This window comes from Schistocerca piceifrons, chromosome 1 (genome assembly GCF_021461385.2).
Source record: "Schistocerca piceifrons isolate TAMUIC-IGC-003096 chromosome 1, iqSchPice1.1, whole genome shotgun sequence".
Classification (NCBI taxonomy): Eukaryota; Metazoa; Arthropoda; class Insecta; order Orthoptera; family Acrididae; genus Schistocerca; species Schistocerca piceifrons.
This window is the reverse complement of record NC_060138.1, coordinates 187160854-187185094: the sequence shown is the minus strand read 5'-3', so window position 1 is coordinate 187185094 and position 24241 is coordinate 187160854. Positions and strand designations below refer to the sequence as shown.

General features: G+C 40.0%; 1 protein-coding gene across 1 annotated transcript in view; it reads right to left on the bottom strand.

The window, feature by feature from the left end:
• Positions 1 to 24241, bottom strand: part of LOC124803216 — a 200073-nt gene that overhangs the window by 165396 nt on the left and 10436 nt on the right. The gene's annotated exons all lie outside the window — the stretch shown is intronic.

Below are 24241 nucleotides of genomic sequence, written 5' to 3'. Positions count from 1 at the left end.
TGACCAACCCATCTCTAGGATGACAACACGACAGCAGCGGCCTCTATGTGAAGAGGACATAAGCGCCACACCCGACTAGTTGTGGCCCAGTCTAAGAGAAGCATTAAGACTAGCAACTTGGATAGAAGCGTCAAAGCTAATTGCTTTGTTTGTATTAGAATTTTTATATTGAAGAAGCTTGTTTATTTTGGATGTTACCCTTTGCTTGTAATACATCTAAGTATTTCTCAAAGTTAAGTATTGTCATTTACTTTTCATAATAAAACTCATTAATACATTTTGTTTGAATTGTTGTCTAGCAATCCGAGAAAGCAGGTTTCCTAGACACACCACAACTGACAACTAGGCAGGATTCAACATTTGGCGACGAGTTATAAGAACCCAGTGCCTGGCAGCCACTGATTTTCTTTTGTGTTTTGCTGGCACATTAATTCTACATTGTCTTTTCTTTGCAGGGGTGTGTTTACTTGTTTTAGTAGTGTCTCTTATAGTGTTTTTGCTAATCAGTGTTTTCAGGTGGGTGTTGCAGAAATTTTCTTTGCTTGTGTGCTTATTTTCATTGTTTGCCTTGTCTGTTTATGGCAATGAGCAACCCACTTCACTGCTATGGTAGACCAACAAAATTTTTGTTCATTTGTACATTAGTGCAAAAAGTGTGAAATTTCAGTTGTACACTAGGGCCTCTGTTACATTTCTAAATCATAATACATATGAATTGTTAGGTTCCCCATGCCTGTCTAAAACTAGCACGCACCTGACGGCTTATAATAGACAAGACATTCCCATTCTCGGAAGAAGTACTTTGCCTGCCATGTATTGCTTGCATATGTGAACTGTGACTTTTATTGTGCTACAATCACGCAATTGTGACAACATATTTGGCCTTGATTCGTTTGACTTTAAAATTCAGGACAATGTGTTGCCAGTGACTGAATTCAATGCCAAAGACAGTGTAGCTAGCTTACTGAAAGAAATTCCTGAACTCTTTTCTGAAGGTTTAGGCAAGGCTAAAAATTTTGTTGCACCTATTACTATGAAAGACAAAGCTCAGCCGAAATTTTGCTGGGCCAGAACTGTTCCTATTGCATTACGGGACAAAGTCGCTGCTGAACTTAAAGAATTTCAAGATCATGGAGTTACTGCGACCATACAAGCTAGTCAATAGGCAAGTCCATTGACCATTGCTCCCCAAACCTTCAGGTTGCATTCACTTCTATGTTGACTGCAAGTCTACACTCGCCCTTTGCTTGCGACACAGCTACATAATTCTCTTAGTTAAGTATTGTCATTTACTTTTCGTAAAAAAACTCATTAATATGATATGTCTGAATTGTAGTCTAGTGATCAGAGGAATATTTCCTAGACACCCCACAATTGATGACTAGGCACAATTTAACAGCAATGTCAAGGTGACCATCGAAAATTGTGGTAACTTCAGTTACTTCCTGAACTATACTGTAACAATTCTTTCTACGTGTGGTCCACGTTACATGGAGCTGAGTTGCTTGGAAGGTAGTTTCGTGCTTAATTTTTGCACACCAGTGAGTGAGAGAGAGAGAGAGAGAGAGAGAGAGAGAGAGAGAGAGAGAGAGAGGGAGGGGGGAGGGAGGGGGGGGAGGGAGCAAATGTTGCCAACAAAACACTATGAGGTTAGTGCTTGGATGGTCCACAGTGAAGTTTCACTGCAGTCATTCCAAGTCAAAACAATACAAAAAAGTACAATTTCCAGCCTGGACATTTGCAACTTTCAATAAATTTGACGCATTTATAGCATATGATGAAAAATTGCAAATTTCGCAACTGGAACAAAAGTACAACAAAAGTAATAGCAGAAAACTCAACAAACACTGCAGACAAAAATGGCTGTAGCTTTTGTTCTAGCAAGGACAGAACTATGAACAGGTAATTTCAGAAAGGTCCGGGAGCATGCTTTCAAATGATATGCAATGTGCCCACACTCAAACAATGCACACAGTTACGGCCAGTAACATTGATCTCTGACCTCGAATGTCTCAAACACATCATTTCATTTCAAAATTTATGAAAACAATGTATTTGCTTCTTCATGTTACACTATACAATATGGTAAAAACTCAAGTTGGGCTGACATTTGGATTAGGAGATATAATATAATATGTACAGCTATGTGATAGAATTAAGCAACGCAAACTGCAACAAAAATGACATAGAGACTGAAAAATATATTAAGCATTAGAAAGGTTGGAAGCAGTCGTTCCACAAAAGGAATGACTACTTTCGATAATTATATGATGACTGTGGACCCAGCCCTCATCAAAATTCTGTTAAAACATTGGTGTAATAGCAATGCACAGTAAGGCGGCAATGTGGACATGCCAATAAGAAGCATTCTTCTTTTTAGCAATCACAGATATGTTAACAATTTGAAGAGGTCAACACCAAAACATTCTAATTTTGATGAATCACAGGTAAGCTGACAGTCTGAGGAGCCAACAGCAAGTATTCTTATTTTGACAAATAACGGGTAACCAAGAAGAAGAACAGGCTAATAGTAAGTAATTTTTATTTTGATAATCAGTCAAAACTTTTAATATGTACCAGCCAATAGCAAGCATTCACCAAAAATGTGGCACAACCACACAAAGGTTATTATGTTCCGTTGCCAGGCAGTAAGTGGCAAGATAGGAAATTGTGTGTGTATGAAGTGTCTGTCACTGAAGCTGGGATGGAAGTTGAATGCTACATGTATGTACAAAATAAGTTGTAGCAAAATATGTCATGTGTTGTGACATCATAGACACAGAGTTTGACAGTATAGTATATTGGTGAAATCCCTTCAGGGACAATTGGTACTGTGGTAAATCCACAGTTATAATTATCTTTTGCTATCCACCTCACTCCAGATCAGTATGCTGTGACAGCTGCACAAGCAACTGCTCGCCACCACACCACAGGTGTTACCTGATGCACTGAAGTAAGGTCTGTTAGCCGTAGAGCTGTGGATCAACACCAGAGAATCTACCATCACCCTCCAAAGCGAACCTACAACATCGCTGAATGTGACATCTCAAAACTAGTGCCACCAACACCAGTGATGTCTATACTCATCTATATTTAGACTGACGCAAACCTCTAAATCTCAGTCTGTGCCATGCTGTCAACTGAAAATTATTGTGCAGCTCTTAAGATTCGTATGTTGTTACGGTACTGACTGTTCATCGCATCTGGGCAGTTTCATATTAATTTCTGTTGTGCAGTCGTGTGTTGAACCAAATAAACAAATTCAAAAACCAGTGTTCCTTTGTGTTGTGTGCCACAACGTAACTGGCGACTTCAGATTGAACTTGCTCGTGTTCCATTGCTCGAGCTGTGGAAACTTGCATGAGAGTTTTGGCATTTAGCTGACAGAAAACTTTTCAGTGAACTATGGACTTTGCTATGCTGAAGAGCCACCATGGCCGAACTCTCTCTTGCTGCTGTTATGCAACAGCTGATGACTCACCAAGTGGACAGTCAAAAGCATACGGAGGAACTCCTGGCCAGAGTACTGCACTAGCCGACTGTCAATCCTTCGCCATTCCCACTGTACATCTACATCTACATGACTACTCTGCAATTCACATTTAAGTGCTTGGCAGAGGGTTCATCGAACCACAATCATACTATCTCTCTACCATTCCACTCCAGAACAGCGCGCGGGAAAAACGAACACTTAAACCTTTCTGTTCGAGCTCTGATTTCTCTTATTTTATTTTGATGATCATTCTTACCTATGTATGTTGGGCTCAACAAAATATTTTCGCATTCGGAAGAGAAAGTTGGTGACTGAAATTTCGTAAATAGATCTTGCCGCGACGAAAAACGTCTTTGCTTTAATGACTTCCATCCCAATTCGCGTATCATATCTGCCACACTCTCTCCCCTATTACATAATAATACAAAACAAGCTGCCCTTTTTTGCACCCTTTCGATGTCCTCCGTCAATCCCACCTGGTAAGGATCCCACACCGCACAGCAATATTCTAACAGAGGACGAACGAGTGTAGTGTAAGCTGTCTCTTTAGTGGACTTGTTGCATCTTCTAAGTGTCCTGCCAATGAAACGCAACCTTTGGCTCGCCTTCCCCACAATATTATCTATGTGGTCTTTCCAACTGAAGTTGTTCGTAATTTTAACTCCCAGGTACTTAGTTGAATTGACAGCCTTGAGAATTGTACTATTTATCGAGTAATCGAATTCCAACAGATTTCTTTTGGAACTCATGTGGATCACCTCACACTTTTCGTTATTTAGCGTCAACTGCCACCTGCCACACCATACAGCAATCTTTTCTAAATCGCTTTGCAACTGATACTGGTCTTCGGATGACCTTACTAGACGGTAAATTACAGCATCATCTGCGAACAACCTAAGAGAACTGCTCAGATTGTCACCCAGGTCATTTATATAGATCAGGAACAGCAGAGGTCCCAGGACGCTTCCCTGGGGAACACCTGATATCACTTCAGTTTTACTCGATGATTCGCCATCTATTACTACGAACTGCGACCTTCCTGACAGGAAATCACGAATCCAGTCGCACAACTGAGACGATACCCCATAGGCCCGCAGCTTGATTAGAAGTCGCTTATGAGGAACGGTGTCAAAAGCTTTCCGGAAATATAGAAATACGGAATCAACTTGAGATCCCCTGTCGATAGCGGCCATTACTTTGTGCGAATAAAGAGCTAGCTGCATTGCACAAGAACGATGTTTTCTGAAACCATGCTGATTACGTATCAATAGATCGTTCCCTTCGAGGTGATTCATAATGTTTGAATACAGTATATGCTCCAAAACCCTACTGCAAACCGACGCCAATCATATAGGTCTGTAGTTCGATAGATTACTCCTACTACCCTTCTTAAACACTGGTGCGACCTGCGCAATTTTCCAATCTGTAGGTACAGATCTATCGGTGAGTGACCGGTTGTGTATGATTGCTAAGTAGGGAGCTACTGTATCAGTGTAATCTGAAAGGAACCTAATCGGTATACAATCTGGACCTGAAGACTTGCCCGTATCAAGTGATTTGAGTTGCTTCGCAACCCCTAAGGCATCTACTTCTAAGAAACTCATGCTAGCAGCTGTTCGTGTTTCAAATTCTGTAATATTCCATTCTTCTTCCGTGGTGAAGAAAAATAAGACATCTGGGACTGATATGAAAAATGTATGTGACAGCACTACTGCGTATAAGGCAAAAGACGAGGACAACGCCAAATCCCTTATTTTAGCATGAATTTGGCGACAAAGTTATCAGTAGTTGAGGGAGCTGGCCTTCATAATGAAATTCGGTAACCTTACCTTGAACAAATTTGTTCTTTGTTAAGTGGTCATATCAAAGACACTGACTCACGATTTCTGCTCGCCTCGAGTTTTACCACTGTCGCAAGCAACTTGGTCGACCCTATAGTTTGAGTGGCTGAACTCCATGAGCTAAGTCACCAATGCAAGTTTTTTACACGTACAACCAAAGAATCTTATACAGAAGACATGATCACAGTTGTGATTATCTGCACAGCACATAATAAAGAGTTTTGGTTAAAAGGTTTACAGCTTGATGATCCTTCATTAGATAAGGTGTCGCATATATACACACACCAGCAAGTACGTCCCTCCACATGAAAACAGTGATTTTCATACCACACAAATTGCAACAGCAATACCAGTCCTGCCCGGACTGTTTTCAGAATGATGCTATAGAGAATTGTCTGTTCCAGTGATTGGATTGCATTAAATGCGCATGACAAGATCACCTCATAACTGTTTGTCAGGCAGCCATTCCTGTCTCACAATCACAGGATCAAATGGACGTTAACGTTAAATGTTGTGCACTCCTCACTGAGGGCGGGTCCTCCAACAAACTGCTCACATCACTGCAGATGGCTGGAAGACAGTCAGCAGTCAGCTTTCAAGTCAGTACAGGTGCCCCCATCAGTCTCATCAATTTTCAAACATATTTACAACTAGAGGCACCTGTACTACCTCCATCAGATTGATGGTTGGTCGGTTATACCATGCAACACACTATGTTGAAAGCTCAATTTACCACAAAAGCCAGCCGGCCGGAGTGGATGTGCGGTTCTAGGCGCTACAGTCTGGAGCCGAGCGACCGCTACGGTCGCAGATTCGAATCCTGCCTCGGGCATGGATGTGTGTGATGTCCTTAGGTTAGTTAGGTTTAATTAGCTCTAAGTTCTAGGCGACTGATGATCTCAGAAGTTAAATCGCACTGTGCTCAGAGCCACTTGAACCACAAAAGCCATTTACAAAAACTTAACTGAGGACATAACTTTCTAAATCATAAGCAATGCTGATACTGAGAATCTTTTCAGCCTGAAATTATTTATGTCTTTTGGATTTTCCATCAACCACACAGTAAATCTGGTCTCCAAGAATGTTACACCTACCACCAAAGAACCTTATACAGAAGGCATGATCACAGTTGAAGGAATGCAGTGGGAAAGCCAGTGGGCATTCTAGCAAGATCTTCTCCTGAGAATGGAGAGTAGTGTGTTTACATTTTGAGGTGTCCAGTTGCAGCTGTAGCGATAATAAAGCTACTAAGTACTGACAAAGTTATTTGTGCACTGTTATATAGTTTTCAGTGGTGTTTCATGCTGTTTGTGGCGAAATAACGATTTAATAAACTTTTGGAAGCATTTGCTCACAGTGTTTTTCAGAGTTTTCTGTGCGTTAAAGTCATTTAGTAAATTTCATGCTGTAGTTTTCAGCTGACATTTCTTATTATTTCTATTGAAATATTTCAGTAAAATTTTCATTCACTGTTTAAACTACGTTGAGTGTTCCAATAGCCCCTTGAATTTTTGGTTTTAGCTAATAATTTTGTGAAGTTTTGTTGGTATTGGTATTAGCTGTGGTTTAGTTGTTTTAATAAAAGTAGTCGCTTTCTTAGTAGAGAGAGAATTTCGAGACCACTATTGTTAGTTCTATTGCTGTAACTGAACTTAGGTAACACAGACGTATAGTTTTTTTCAGTAACTGTAAAATTTTACCATAAGTGAGAAGTGTGGGATCTGTTGTAGGTTTGTGAGTAGTGGGTTACGGTGTGAGATTTGTTCAAAGTATTTTCATTGGGGGGGAATGCAGTGGGGAAGCCAGTGGGCATTCTAGCAGATCCTCTCCTGGGAATGCAGAATCTTTAGCAGAAATAAGTTGATAGAGGAGCAGAAGCATAAAATCTGTGCCCTTCAGGTGCAGTTACAACAGGCAAAGGAGGAACTAGATAGGTTGAGTAGGATGAAGGGTGCTGGGGAATGGGAATTGGCAGTTAGTAAGAAGGCAGCTAGGAAGATGAGGTATTCAGACAGTTACACTTTGTGTATATGCAATAGATTTGACCAACTGTTGGAGTTGAGTGGAGAGGAGCCTCTTGTAGCTGTAGGTGCGGGGAATATGCAGCAGTCCTCAGCAGTTAGGAGGCGTAGGTCAGTTGCAACGTCTAACAGAAACGAGAAGGTTCTGCTGCTAGGTAGTTCGCACAGTAGAGGTGTGAGCCAGCAGTTGCGGGAAGTGTTGGGGAGTGAGTACCAGGTCACCAGCATTGTCAAGCCTAGTGGAGGGTTGGCTCAGGTGATTGACAACGTAGGGAAGTTATGTAGGAATTTTACAAAGGAGGCTCAGGTAGTGATAATGAGAGGAGCAGGGACGTCTTGATAAGGACAGGGAATATGATGTAGGTGGTGACCTGGTAAAGATAGTTACTCAGACTGGTGGCACTAATGTGCATTTCGTGCAGCTGTTTCAGCGTCATGATCAGCTTCATCTTTAGGCGACTGTTAGGTGCATTAACATGGGGCTGGAGAAGGCACTGATGGCAGAGGACATGGGTCACATAGCAGTGGTGCCAGTTGAGTTGGTCAATAGGTTGGATTTCACTACGCATGGCCTGCACCTCAACAGGTATGGGAAAGGGAGGCTGGCAAAGCTTATAGGTGACAGTGTAGTGGGTAGTGGTGGGATCACTCATGGAAAAATTCCTGTAGTAGTTGGTGTTTGAGCTGTACCATTTTTAGATTGAAGTCAGCTGATAGATGTACCTGCTTAACGGAAGTCCCTCTAACTACTGGCTCACCTTCAGAGGACGTCATGTTTCCAAGTAGAGAAGAAATTAGCACATTTCATCAAAATATAAGAGGTATTAGAGATCAAGTTAGTGAACTGCTTATAGATGTTGACTCTGAAATTATTGGTATATCGGAGCACCACTTAAATAATTTGACAATTTAGAGGCTTCCTTTACCAGGATACAGATTAGCTGGCTGTTTTTCAAGGAGTTCGTTGCGGGGTAGGGGTGCGGCCATGTACATAAAAAACAATATTCCATCTGAGTCCATAGACGTATCACGGCACTGCACTGAACATATATTTGAATGTTGTGCAGGGGCAGTTGAATTTAGTGAAACTAAACTTCTAAGTTTTGTTGTTTATATGTCACCTAACTCTGACTTCAGAGCATTTCTGCTCACGCTAGAGAAGCTTCTTGATTCACTTTATAGGAAGTACTAGAAATTAGTCATATGTGGCAACTTCAATATTAATTTTGTACATGTTGATGGTGTTGAGACAGCAACCAGCCACAAATTTATTTTAAGTTCCTTTACTCAAAAGGGAGCCAACGTCCTTGCTGCAGTGGTAACAACAATTTCCGTCAGATCACCTAAGTTAGGCACTGTCGGGCTGGGCTAGCACTTGGATGGGTGACCATCTGGTCTGCTGAGTTCTGTGAGAAAGCAGGGTGCACTCAGCCCCTGTGAAGCAAACTATGGAGCTACTTGATTGAGAAGTGGCGGCTCCGGTCTCATAAACTGACATATGGCCGGGGAGAGCGGGGTGCTGACCACATGCACCTCCATATCCGCATCCAGTGATGCTTGTGGGCTGGGGCTACTACGGTGCCCAATCGGTACCATTGGGCATTCCAAAGCCTGTTGGGACAGAGGAGTTTATTCAAAACGTACCATTACCGGTTTCAAATCATTACAATTCATCATCAGTCGGCTTTCATGTTTTCATTAGAACATATGATGCACTTTTTATTGATTGGTTGTTCTAAAATGTAAATAATACATAAGTATAAGCACGTCACACAGATGGTTGTGTTACAGATTTGCATTGGGACGTGACTTACGTGAAATGTTGGTCTGGCGCATTTGTTTTCATAGTTTTCGTCCAACAAATAACGTTCGTAGTTTTTGTCACATTCTTATTGTTGGACACATAAATTTGTATCATTGAGCATTTTAGATTTGTCACAGAATACATTTCCACCACATTCTTATTGTTGCACACATAAATCTGTACCACAGAGCACTTCAGATTTGTCACAAAACACATTTCTAACACGCATCACGTTTTGATAGATACAAAGTGTTTAGAAGTACGTGAGTGTCAAATATGCTATGATGTATTGTAACATTATAAATATATCCCATGTCTGGAATAGGTTCATATATTCACTTATGCAACTGAAACGCATTTTACACTAGTACAGAAATACATTGATTTTGTGAATTTTAGAGCGAATACTGTTACATTATAAAGATCTTCCATGTCAAAGATTTTTTTTTTATTTTTTTATAAGGATAAGACAGTATATTATTTATTTACATGTAGCATTATGAGAATTGTAGTAACATATAAATTTGCTACTTGATCTGCAAATGGGTGTAGGAATATTATTTGCTTTGGAGGGCGGAAAATAATTTTTGTAAATTTTTCAGGAAAGGGGTGTTAGCTAACTCCGTTTGTGCTGTTTTGGTGTGTGTGTGTGTGTGTGTGTGTGTGTGTGTACTTCTATTTCTGCTAATATATTCATAGTGGCTACTATTTCTTCTAGATGTAAAATTTTTAAGTTGTTCTCAATGCAGATTTGTTCAAGTTGCCAAGCCTTAAAACATCAATGTGTTCTTTGTATCTAACTTCAAAACTTCTGCCTGTATGTCCAATGTAGAATTTTCAGCATGTATCACGTTTGAGCTTGTATAGTCCTGATTTACTGTAGGGACTCTTGGAGGTATTTACATCATGGATTAATTTTTGCTGCAATTTACTATTTGTGGAAAAGCTGATTGTGATATTTTTCTTTTTAAATAAGTTTGCTATTTGGTATGATAGTGGGCCTATGTATGGGAGAGCAACATATTTATGTTAGGCTTCTGTGAAACACTGATTTGTTTTGGAGTGCATGTTGTGTGGATTGCTGTAAAGAGGATCCGTGGTTTTTGTTTGCATTTTGTTGTGGAGTTTTTCTATTATTATGGGTTTATATCCATTATTATCAGCAACTGTTTTAATAATATTGATTTCATTTTGTTGATCTGTGTCACTCATTAGTACTTTTTTTAATTCGGTGTACCATGGCTCTGAAATACCCCATTTTTTGTTGGCAGGGGTAGCAAGATGAGTTGTCAATACTGACATCTGTGGTGGTAGGTTTTCTGTAAATACTAAGTTGATGTTTAGTGGTTCCTATTACAAATCTTCAGGTCAAGAAAGTTAATGCTTTTATTAGTTGCATGTTCAACTGTCAATTTAATATTCTTGTGCATTGTCCTCAAGTTTTGTAATAGTAACTACAAACATCAATTTGTCAGGTTGTGCCACAAATTTCTTTTCTCCCAATTATGTTTAGTATCTCATTATTAGTTATGTGATTTACTGTCTAATCTTAAGTATTGTTCTGTAGTGACACATTTCAAAAGCCTCTAATCTCTTGTCTAAACTGTTTCACTACCATACAAGGCTACACACCATACTTCCTGACACACTTACACCTGTATTCTATATTAACAAACTTCACTTCTCCGGAAACGTTTTTCTAACCACTGCCAGTAAACATTTTGTATCTTCTCTACTTCAGATATAACCAGTTACTCTGCTGCCCATATAGCAAAACTCATCTATTATTTTTAAGTGTACCATTTCCTAATCTAATTTGCTCAGCATCATCTGATTTGACTACATTCCATCATCCTTGTTTTGCTTCTGTTGATAATCATCTTACATCCTCCTTTCAAGGCCCAATCCATTCCATTCAACTGCTCTTCAAGTCCTTTATATCTCTGAGAGAATTACAATGTCTTCAACTAACCTCAAAGTTTTTATGTCTTCTCCCTGGACTGTAATTCCTACCCCAAATTTTCTTTGGTTTCCTTTGCTGCTTGCTCAACGTACAGACTGAATATCATCGACAATAGGCTACACCCCTGTCTCACTCCCTTCTCAACCACTGCTTCCCTTCCTTGTCCCTCAACTCTTACAAATGTAGAAGTTTTAAATAGCCTTTCGCTCCCAGTATTTTACGCCTGCTACCTTCATAATTTCAAAGAGAGTATTATAGTCAACATTGTCAAAAACTTTCTGTAAGTCTACAAATGTTATAAACATATGTTTTCCTTTCCTTGACCTATCTTCTAAAACAGTTGTAAGGTCGGTATTGCCTTGCTTGTTTCTACATTTCTCTTGAATCAAAACTGATCTTACCAATATCAGCTCCTAATAGATTTTCCATTGTTGTGTAAAGAATTCATGTTAGTACTTTGCAACCATAACTTATTATACTGATTGTTCGGTAATATTCATGTCTGTCACAGCACCTGCTTTCTTTCAAATAGGAATTATTATATTATTCTTGAAATCTGAGGGTATTTCACCTGTCTCATATATCTTTCACACCAGTTGCAAGAGTTTTGTTATGACTGGCTCTCCCAAGGTTATCAGTAGTTCTGACAGAATGTCGTCTACTCCTGAGGCCTTGTTTCAACTTAGGTCTTTCAGTGCTCTGTCAAATTCTTCTCAAAATATCATATATCCCATTCTCATCTTCATCTATGTCCGTTTCTATTTCTATAATACTGCCCTCAAGTACGTCTACCTTGTTTAGACCCCCTATATACTCCTTCCACCTTCCAACCTGCCCTTCTTTGCTTAGGACTGGATTTACATCTAAGTTCTTTATTTTCATACAGCTGTTATTCTTTGCTCCATGTCTCTATTTGTCATGTTGATTGTATCCATCTTTGCCCTAATGATATATGTTTCTAAATTCTTACATTTGTCCTCTAGGAATTCCAGCTTAGCCAGTTTGCACTTCCTGTCAATCTCATTTTTTAGATGTCTGTATTCCCTTCCACCCGCCTTATTTATTGCATTCTTATATCTTCTGCTTTTATCAATTAAATTCAATACCTCCTGTGTTATCCAAGGATTTCCACTAAGACTTGTCTTCTTACCTACTTGATTCTCTGCCGTCTTCACTATTTCATTTCGCAAAACTACGCATTCATATTCTACAGTATTCCTTTCTCCCATTCTTGTCAATTGTTGCCCAAAGCTCCCTTTGAAACTCTCAACAACCTTTGGTTCTTTCAACTTATCCAGGTTCTATCTCCTTAATTTCCTACCTTTCTGTGATTTCTTCATTTTAACTACAGTTCATAACCAGTATAGTCAAGAGTCCACGTCTGTCCTTGAAAATGCCTTAAAATTTAAAATATAGTTCCAAAATCCATCTTATCATTATATAATCAATCTGAAATCTTCTGATGTCTCCAGGTCTCTTCCGCATGTATAACTTTCTTTCATGATTCTTAAACCAAATGCTAGCAATGATTGAATTATGCCCTGTGCAAAACTCTACCAGTGGCTTCCTCTTCCATACCATTTCCACAATCCATACTCGTCTACTTTTTTCCTTCTCTCCCTTTTCCTTTAATCAAATGCCAGTCCCCCATCATTATCACATTTTTGTCTCCCTTAACTATCAATAATTTCTTTTATGTCATCATACATTTCTTCACTCTCTTCATCATTTGTGGAGCTACTTGACTATGACCTTGTACTGTGTGATGGGTATGGGCTTCGTGTCAACCTTGACTACAATAATGTGTTCACTATGCTGTTCTTAGTAGCTTATCCACATTCCTATTTTCTTATTCATTAATAACCCTATGCTTGAATTATCCCTATTTGATTTTGTTTCCATACCACTGTATCTGCCTACCAGAAGTCCCTTCTGCCACTGAACTTCAGTAATTCCCATTATATCTAACTTTAACTGTTCCATTTCCATTTTTATATTTTCTAATGTACCTGCCCGATTAAGGGATCTAACATTCCACGCTCTGATTCATAGAACACCAGTTTTGTTTCTCCTGATCACAACATCCTCCTGAGTAGTCCCTGTCTGGGGATCCAAATGAGGGACTATTTTACTTTCGGAATACTTTAGCCCAGAAGATTCCACCATCATTTCACCATAAAGTAGAACTTTATTCCCATGGGAGAAATTATGGTTGTAGTTTCCTCATGCTGTTTCAGCTGTTCGTAGTAACAACACAGCAACGCTGTTTCAGATGATATTACAAGGCCAGATCAGTCAATCATCAAGACATGCAACTAATGAAAAGGCTACCGCTCATCTTCAGGAACCATACATTTGTCTGGCCTTCAAACAGATACACCTCCATTGTGGTTGCACCTACAGTGAGGGTATTTGTATCACTGAGGCAGCAAGCCTTCTCACCAATGACAAGGTCCATGGTTCATGATGGGTTACACTGTACTACACTATATTATTCTTGCTGGTCATAACACCACCTGAACAAAAGTATTCTCCAATTCACCACACATCAGAAATTAATCTCTAATGCAAATCCAACAAGACTTACACCTCTGTGATATCAAAGGATTTGTTGCAAGCTTGTATGAAGGTCACTCATGACATTGTTTTGAATGATAATGGAGATACCAGCAGGTTTACAAGAAGATTCCTATATCACATGGTCCTTCACCTTCAGCCCAAAAAACCTGACATCTTTACAGTGGACAAGAATGATGTTGCTGCAAAAGTACATGTGAGAACAGCAACAAGTCAACAGGCCTTTCCCCAAAAGACACACAAACGATGTTACATAGTGTTACACAGTATTGAGGCATGATAAGTCCTGACAATACATGTCATTGTGTTTGTTTGTTAAATTTGAACCTATTTGCCCTGCCCTCCACACATGTATTTAAGTGTGATAGTTATATCATGTTTTACATCACTGAAGGCCAAAGGTCATAACTATTACCTTGTATATTACAAACGTTTTCTACTGATCTGTTCACATTGCTACCACACTATGCTTTGTCATCGCACAACCTTTTTAACAGAATTTTGATGAAGACTGTGTCCAAAGCCTTAAAGCAAAAATTGAAAGCACCCATTCTGTATGCAGAATGACTATGTTCAGCCTTTTTAACTGTTAATGTTTTTCAATACTTTAAATCTTTTGTTGAGGTTTACATACACAATTTGTACTTCTGGTAAAAGTTATGTAGTGGACCCTCATTTCCATTTTCCATAGACTTGTACACAATGTGACATAGGTTTCCTGAATTTATCTCACAGCTTTAGTTTTTATGATGAAAGGTGTGTTAAATATGGTACAGAGTGTTAAATACGGTGTGAATGTAAATGTTAGGCTGTGCCAAAGCTCAATCTCTTACCACATCCATTCCCTGGCATTCACATTCACTGACTTTGCCAATTTGCAACTAATTAACCACCTAATAACCTAATCTAAAGTTTAGGCTTAGCAACAGATCAGTCTGTCAGGGCGACAAAGATTTCAGAGGGGGAGCGTTGGGATCCAAAACCACACACCAGCCACATAGCTTCCTTGCATACAACAGCTGTTATTAAGTTGTATCTCCTAAGCCAAACCGAGCCTGGTGGCGCAGTGGTTAGCACACTGGACTCGCATTCGGGAGGACGATGGTTCAATCCCGCATCCGGCCATCCTGATTTAGGTTTTCCGTGATTTCCCTAAATCGCTCCAGGCAAATGCCGGGATGGTTCCTTTGAAAGGGCACAGCTGACTTCCTTCCCTGTCCTTCCCTAATCCGATGAGACCAATGACCTCACTGTTTGGTCTCTTCCCCCCAAACAATCCAATCCAATCCTAATCCTAAGTTGATCTGCATGAAGAAGCAAACATATTTTTTCATCAATTTTGAAGGAGACATGTTTAGAGTTATTCAAGGTCAAAGACGCTGACCTTAATTCTGTTTCACAATTCTTGTTCTGTTAGAACAGAAGATACAACTGCTTTTGCCTGCAGTGTCTGTTGAATTTTCCTCGGTTTTATAGCTTTGGGCAGCCTTTACTTTTGTAGTACTTCTGCTACATTTCTGTTATTAGGCATTATTCTTTCATCATGTGCAATGAACACATCAAATTTGAAGAAAACCTTAAATGGTCAGACTCGCACCTGTGTTGATTCGACATGGAATTACTCACCAGTATTTACATAGTTGTACACCACAAGCATTGCATACATCTAAGTCCTCTCACTCCACCACAAGGTAGTTCACAAACAAGCAGTTAGGGGTTTCTTTTTTCCTCTAGAGCTTCACCACAAGAGGCTAGTGGACCTCACAAATACAACTTTTCCCTCATTTCCTGCTACACGTGTCCCAGTAATGCATGGCACTACACTTGATTAGCAATGGCTCTGCATGTAGTGGGCTACAATAGATTGCACTGGGATATCCTAGGCTGCGGTACCTGTCCCAAATTACTCAATGCTCTGATACCTAGCAGAGCTTAAGCTCCTTGTTCAATGTGACTAGTTTCCATCCTGTATACAGCCACTTGAAGGCTTAAAGTGCACTTAGGGAGTTGGGGAAATAAGTGTGGCCAACTTTATTCCCTCATGGAAGATAGTGCATATAGTCTTCCAATAGATAAGAATTGCTGATCTGCACACCTGCCCCCCCCCCCCCCCCCCCCCCCCGCATAAACAGATCTGGATGATACTGAAGCCTTGTAAAACTGAAGCAGACATTCCCTGTCTGCGGCTCATGCAATCTCAGAATTAAGAGCCTTAAAAAGACTTTGTTTTCATGTCCCTTGGGTGTTGCAGCTAAGTAAGGCACCTGTCAAATATGAAGTCCACAAATCTCATTAATGCTTTCATGCTCTCAGTTACACCCCTCAGTTACACAGACAGAAGTCCATAGACATCACAGTCTTCACTGAGAACTTGAAGCTTGTATGTAGCATCCACTATTCCAACCACTTGAACGTCAATTACAACTGGCAGGTTGCTGTTACTTGGATAAAGGAAGAGCGGATTACAGCAAACTGGTCTACATATGAGGCACACTGTACATCATCAACATCATATTACTTCAGTCCTCTTCAGGGGATGGCGTTTTCCTGTTCAAAGTGCTTTGGCAGGATTTCTCCATATCAGAATATCTCTAATAGTGTCAAACAGACAACTACAAGGTGCTGATTGCATAAGAAAGTATGTTTTATTGCTGCTTCTTAGGGCACGTGGCGATGGAACATCTTCTGAATTCAACTAGGAACACTAACACAGTAGCTGCCTGTATTCAAGAACCCCGTGAATAAAGCAGATCACTCACAGGTCTAAAATATTTTCTACACAGCTTATGACGGCGACAATGTTGAAACCATATGGGCACATATGGTCCTTCCAATGCGTCAAACGAGAAATCAAAATAATCTCTTTCGACAATTAAGGGGATTGTAGACTCACATAAATGTGTCAAGAAAGTTTTATTTTTCTGCTCCTGTGAAGTGTCAAATACACTGTAATGCAGCTTATCCTGACAAGGTGCCATATCATATCTAAAGCTGCAGATAGATCTAAATCCAACTTCCATATGTAAAAGGGGAAGCTAAAAGAGTCTCTGTTGTTGTAACTATACTCCCAAACACTGCCTCTCTTGGTGATAGCTCTCTGTTGCTAGAAGGCATCCTGGCTGCTGGTAGTATGGATACTTCAGCAAAATTTTCTGCCATTGTCTTTCTTTGTGACCAAGAGATTAACATGTTGCTTTACACCAATATCCTCATTTCCAAATAATTGAAATCCGTCTTGTAAACCATATTTCTCCAAAAATATCAGGTGGAAATTCTTTCAATTGATGTCTGAAATACTGAAACCATCTGTAGTACTACTAGTCCACCTAACGGATAAACGAAGTGAGACGTCTCAGCGACAGTTGAGATGAAATAATAGCTGAATCAGAGAAGCTGCATTTTGACTGGCTGTAACAACAGTTACATATTTAGTCAAAATTTGGGCACTGTCCTTTGCTGTGTTTAGAAGGCACTCCTGTATCCATACATATAAATCCTCCCAAATGTTGCTTACAGATTTGTGGAAATGGTTTGTTCTGTTAACCAGAATTCAAAAACACCTATTAAGTATCCTACATTTCCTCTTTAACAATGTGCCAACATTTTCCCCCATAATCTGGGGGAGCACACAGTGTGCTTGCGAACTCCTCCAGCACCACTGGCCTACCACAAACGGCAACCTGACGTCTTTGTTCTACCAAGGAACATGCTGCCTCCGTAACTGAAACATTCTATGTAGAACTGCCTCCTATGGATTCAGAATATTACTGATGCTATCATGCTGCAAGCCATGTCAGATTCAAATACATCCATAAGGGAATATGAAATCGAAATGAAAACTTCATAGTTGCATCATGAAGAAGGGAGAAGAGAGAATAACTAAGGCAGTGGAACTTACTACGGATAAACAAAACTGTTAGTCTTGTTGTGTTGCTACTGGTGATTTTTGCTGGGTCCTCCCATGATGTGGAACACAACCCAACACAGAGAGGGTGCCACACAACAAGGTCAGCCTCAGAGAGGAACAACATAGTTACGGGCAGACGCCATAGAGGGCACACACAACACAGACCACATATGCTTCCTCCATATGTCACACCAATAGTTCCCATGTGACCATCCATCTGCCAAACACAGATATAAACAGATGCACAGCTCAGCTCAGACAGTGTGTGTATCAACAATTAATTCAACAGTGCCAACACCTTATTGCAAGACAGCACCAGGATCTGTCTACAGTCACCGCCCAGAAGGGCCTAACTGGACGGTCTATCAGTTATGTTCATCATCGTTCACTGGATACAAAAGTTAGAGCAGTACAAGTGAACTTTTAACAACATTGCAACACGTCATCCACATTTCACTTCCGTACAAAGCTATACTCCACAGAAGAATCTTCAGAAAACATTCCCTGACACTTACATTTATTTTAGATAGTAACAAATTTCTTACTTGCAGAAATTCTTTCCTTGCCTATCTGGATTTTATATTCTCTCTACTTTTGCCATCATCTGTTACTTTGCTGCCCAAATACCAAAATTAATTTGTTACTTTTAGTGTATCATTTCCTAATATACTTCACTCAGCTTTGCCTCATCCAATGGAGCTACATTCATTACCCTTGCTTTAATTTTGTTTGTGTTCACCTCAAGACCTCTTTTCAAGACACTACCATTTCTGTTCAACTCCTCTTACATGCCCAAAGCTATCTCCGACTGAATTACAATGCCATCAGCAAAACTTAAAAGTATTTGTTCTTCTCCCTGAACTTTAGATCCCTTTTCAAAATTTCTCCTTTTTCCTTTAGTTCTAGCTCAATATACAAATTCAATACCACCAAGGCTCAATCCCTCCATGTCTTTCATCAACTCTTACTACTGACATCTGATTTTTGTACAAATTATCAATAACATTTCACTCCTGTATTTTAACCCCACTACGCTCAGAATTTCAAAGAGTGTATCCCTGTCAACATTGTCAACAGCTTTCTCTAAGTCTACAAACACTACAAATGTAGGTTTTCCTTTCTTCTAAGAAAAGCTGTAGGGTCAGCACTGCCACATGTGTTTCTATATTTCTACGGAAACCACATTGACTATGCCCGAGGTCAGCTTCCACCATCTTATCCATTTTTCTGTAAATAATTCATGTCAGTATATTGCAACCTTTACTTGTTAAACTTATGATTTGGTAATATTTACATTTGTCAGCAACTGCTCTCTTTGAAATTACGGCACTACATTCTTCCTGAAGTCTGAGGCTACTTCCCCCATCTCATATACCTTGCACACCAGGTAGTATGGTTTTGTCATGGCTGGTTCTCCCAAGGCTGTCAACAATTTTGAAGAAATGAATACCTGCCGGGAAAAATGTTGTAACCCCCACTTTTCTAAGAAACCGGTTTGTCACGTATAAATGTTGTATGTGCCAAGAGAAAAGCGTGTATGAAATTATGTTGGCGAACTTGTGCATTAAGTGCCATTTTTTATTTGTTTCATATTCGTCGTAAGGTGCTCGGATGCAGAAACGTTGTAAACATGGAGCAGGAATGTTGTGTGACGTTAAGTCAGAGCATGTGGGAAGAGATAAATAGGGGCCAGAAATGGAAAATTAAGTATAGTGAATGGAAAAGGATTGCGAAGAAACACAAACGGAATTCAGGGTAACCATATTTGGCCCACAATAGCAAACCAGCACCTGGGAAAATCCCTGCTGAACAGGTGGGTGCATAAACTTTGTATGCCAATCTAATACAATAGTTCTGCGAAATGGGAGATTCTAAACATTATTCGCAAACATTATATTATAATGCACAGCCATAGCTTTTACCTTTGATGTTGATGTGGTTAACTATACTTATCATTACGACGTGATCCCTTTATAGATTGCTACCTGCAAATGTAGATACCAGTGTAAAACACTAAAAATGGAGGACAACAGAGAGCTGTATCAAGAATTCTACGCTTTAGACTATAATGCACAAACCAGACATTTGGCTTCGTCAAGCATTAAAATAGTAGACATCAAATGTAGGGAGACTGAGGAGACCATTTCGCCCAGACACTAAACATTCAAGAACTTTTTAAGAAGAGGAGCAGAAAAAATTTACGTATGTCAAAAAACGTTGTGCATGGTAGCTATATAGGATCACAGCTAGACGTGTACAAATGCTCCAAGGGAAGATGAAATGTGGTGTGCTGTTAGAAGACAGAAGAGGTAAGCATGTGAATCGTCCAAATAAGCTGCAGGACAGCTTGAAGGACATGATAAGAAACCACACTGAGAAGCTACCAAAACAAGAAAGCCATTACTCAAGACATAAGAATGAAAAGCTCTGCCTGAGATCCGATTTGAATATTTCTAAACTTTGCAGACTCTTTAAAGAACATAATCCAACAGTACAGTGCAGTGAAAGAGCTTACAGAGATATTTTCGGGGGACAATATAATGCTCGCTTTGGAGTTCCACATTCGGATTCATGTGGGTATTGTGACAGACTGTTCCTGCAGTTAGTTAACAGTAAAAATGAAACAGAGAGAAAGAAAATCGACGAAGAAAGCAAACTGCACCATTTACATGCGGAAGTACCATATTCAAAGCTAGAGAAGGATACAGCAAAAGCTAAAGCAAACGAGACCTATGTTGTGATATGCACAGATCTCCGACTGGTGCTATATTGTCCTACCCTTAACCATTCTGCAGTTTTCTATCAACGTAAGCTGTCAACCTACAGTCAGGCAATACATAACGTTGGTAACAATAACGTGTGGATGTGTGTATGGCCTGAAACTGTTGTTAAGCGGGGATCAGCAGAAATTACTTCGTGCCTTCTGAAGTACGTAACATCTACATTTTCAGTACTAAACCCGTTTGAAGAAAGAACTTTAATGGTGTAGTCAGAACGATGTACAGGACAGAACAATAACTGGAAAACTATTGTTTTTTATCAATATCTTCTGAACATGAAGTAGTTCACCTCTGTGGAGCAAAAGTTTCTTATCACAGGACACAGCTTTTTGCCTTGTGATAGGGATTTCGCATTAATTGAGAGAAATAACAAGAACTACTCCGTATTTGAATTTGTTCATGTAATAGCTACTGCATGACCAAACAACTAGTTTCTGGTTTGTTACATGGAGCAGGACGATTTTATTGATTTAAGTGGTATTGAAAAGCACGTCCGCAGAGATCCAAAATGCAAAATAACGGGTTATGTTAGGATGAAGATATCTTCAGACACCCCAACAGTACTTGAATGCCGCAAGAGCCATAACTACTTGCAGCCTTGGTACACAACAAACTCAACAAAACACTCCAGGGATAAAAATAGTATTACAGTTCCGTTGGTGGTGTTTAGCTTGAATGACCTACCTACACTTTATGGTCAGCCATTACCTGTCTCTGTGGAAAAGAAAGCTAATCTGCCAGACATGTGTAGATATATTCCCAAAACATACCGAGAGTTTTATGAGAACCTAAAGATACAGTAAATTTACGGTGTCATGGTCGGTCACGCGAAATGTACGTTCGCAACAATACATCTTGTGTGCCTTGAATAATCATGTTACACAGTGGGAACTATTAATAATGTTTCGTTCAAACCGCGTGTGCAGTATCGATTCTGTTTCATTATATTCTTGTGAAATGAAAATGTGAAAGTTTATCACTGCAAACCCTTCTTTTGTAACAATATTTCCACCTTCAGTCAAACACCCAGAAATTCCGACATTGTATAATGCAAATTGTATTTATGCCTAATCAGAATAAAACCAATAAACAGTATCAGAGGTCAAATAAAATCAGTGGTATAAACATTGTAACCCACAAAAGTGTGCTACTCTCGTTAGAATTACAACATTTTTGCATGGATGCCAAACGAAAATCTGTAATATCTTGCTTTTCAGGTCACATACTGCCACAACTTGTACACATTAATCAGTAATGGACTCATTTCAAGTGATTGTGAATGCTATTTCTGCCGTTTGTAAACCTGTTGCATAGGTAATGGTTTTTCGCGCCTCCTGTACAATTTGTATTTTGAGGGTTACAACGTTTTTGCTGGCAGGTATTCAAATGTCCTCTGCTCCAGGAGCTTTGCTTCAATTTATGTCTTTCTTTCAGTACTCTGTCAAATTCTTCTCGCATTATCACAGCCGCAAACTCATCTTTGTCTGCTTCCTCTTCTTTTGCTTTGTCTTCTTGTGGACTTCCCTGGAATAGCTCTCCTATATATGCCTTAGACCTCTCAGTTTCCCCTGCTTAGTATCAGTTTGACGTGAGAGTTCTTGATAGCCATACAGCTGCTTCTCTTTTCTCCAAAGGCCTCTTTAATTTTCCTATAGGTGATGTATCCTTCCCCTGTTTATGTAGCCTAGAATTTGCCCTACAACCATTCCTGCTTGGCCATTTTTCACTTTCTATCAGTCTCATTTTTTATGCCTGTATTCCCTTACACCTGCTTCATTTGTTGCACTTTCATATTTTCTCATTTTGTCAGTTAAATTCATTATCCCTGTGTTATGCAAGAATTTCTGCTAGGCCTTGTCTTTTTGTATACAAGATCTTCTGCTGCCTGTCCTACTTCATCTCTAAAAGCTATTTGTTTGCCTTTAATTGCATTCCCCCCCCCCCCCCCCCTTATTTCAGTCAATTTTTGCCAAGTGTCCCCTTTGAGACTCTCAACAGCTTCTTGTCCTTTCACTTTATCCAGGCTCCATCACTTTAATTTCCCAACTTTCTTCAATTTTGATCTGCAGTTTATAAACAATAAATTATCGTTGGAGTCCACACCTGTCCTTGGGAATGTTCTACAGTTTACAATCAGGTTTCAAAATCTGTCTTACAATTATATAACCTATTTAAAACCTTGTGGTATCTCCACGTCTTTATCATGTACACAACTTTCTTTCATGATTGGCAGTGATTAAATTACACTCTTCACAAAACTTTCCCTTTCATTCACTTTCCCCAGTATATTCTCCTTCAATTTCTCCTCCTCTTCTTTTGTCTAATATTGAATTTCAGTCTCCATTGTAATTAAATTTTCATTCCTGAAACTATCTAAATAATCTGAGTCACTGATAAGCACACACAAAAGAAGGAGAACTTGCTAGCTTTTGGATTTATCCTTTGACAAGCTAGAGTACACACACACAACTACAAGTGTACACATGCCAATGCCCCTATATGGTGCTGGGCGGTTCACTGGCAAGGAACACAGGAGGGAGGAGTGGTAGGAAGAGTTGTAGTGGTCACTGGGAAGCAGCACATACTGGAGGTTACATGGGGACCCAAATTGGGAGGGGATGACAGGGTGGAGGAAGGGGAAACTGTTGGGTGGAGGGTGCTGGGAAAGTGAGTTACCTGAGAGTGAGACCAGGATTATTACAGGAGCAGAGGATGTATTGTAAGGATAACTCCCATATCTGTAGCCCAGAGAAGCTGGTAGTGGGGGGAATGGCTCGAATTGTAATGCAGTCATTGAAACTGAGCATGTTGTGCCCAACTGCATGTTGTGCCATCAGCTGGTCAAACTTTGTTCTTGACAACATCTGGGCAGTGGCCATTCATCCTAGTGGACAGCTGGTTGGTAGCCATTTCAACATAAAAGGCTATGCAGTGTTTGCAGCAGAGTTGGTATATATGACATGGCTGCTTTGACAGGTGGCCAGGCCTCTGTGGTGTAGGATAAACCTGTGACATGACTAGAGCAGGAAATGCTGGGTGGGTGGATTGGGCAGGTCTTGCACTTTGGTCTGCCACAGGGGAAGGGTCTGGGGTAGGATGACCTTCATTTCATAGCAGGATGCGAGATAATCAAAGCCCTGACAAAGAATATGGTTAAGCTTTTCTAGTCCAAGGTGATACTGGGTGATGAGGGGGCACTCCTTTGTAGATGAATCATCACTACAGATACAATATCCATAGGTGGCTAGGCAGTATGGATGGGATTTTTTTGTGTGGAAGGAAAGGCAGCTGTCAAAATGCAGATAATTATCCTTACAGCACATACTTCGCTCCTGTAATCATCCTGGTCTCAATCTCAGGTAAACCATTGTCCCCACACAACAGTTTCCCCTTCTCCATCCTTTCACTTCCTCCCAGTTCACATCCCCACATACCCTCCAGTGTGTGCTGCTTCTCACTGACTACTACAACTGTACTTGCCATGCCTTCCTCCCTTATTCCAACTGATAAACTGGCTTCTCTCTGAGCCGCTAGCCACCCACTTCCAGTCTCTTTCTAGCCAGCACCACATACAGGGACATAAGTGTGTGTGTGTGTGTGTGTGTGTGTGTGTGTGTGTGTGTGTGTGTATCTGAAAAATTTCTTTTACCTTATCACACATTCTTTCAATTTCTTCATAACTTCCAGAGCTAGTAGGCATATAAACTTGTAATTCTGTGGAGGATGGCTTTGTGTCTGCCTTGGTTACTATAATGTATTCACTTTGCTGTTCATAGTAGCTTACTCGTATTCAGATTTTCTCACTCATATTCTGATTTTCTTACTGATTATTACATCTACTCCCACATTAACCCT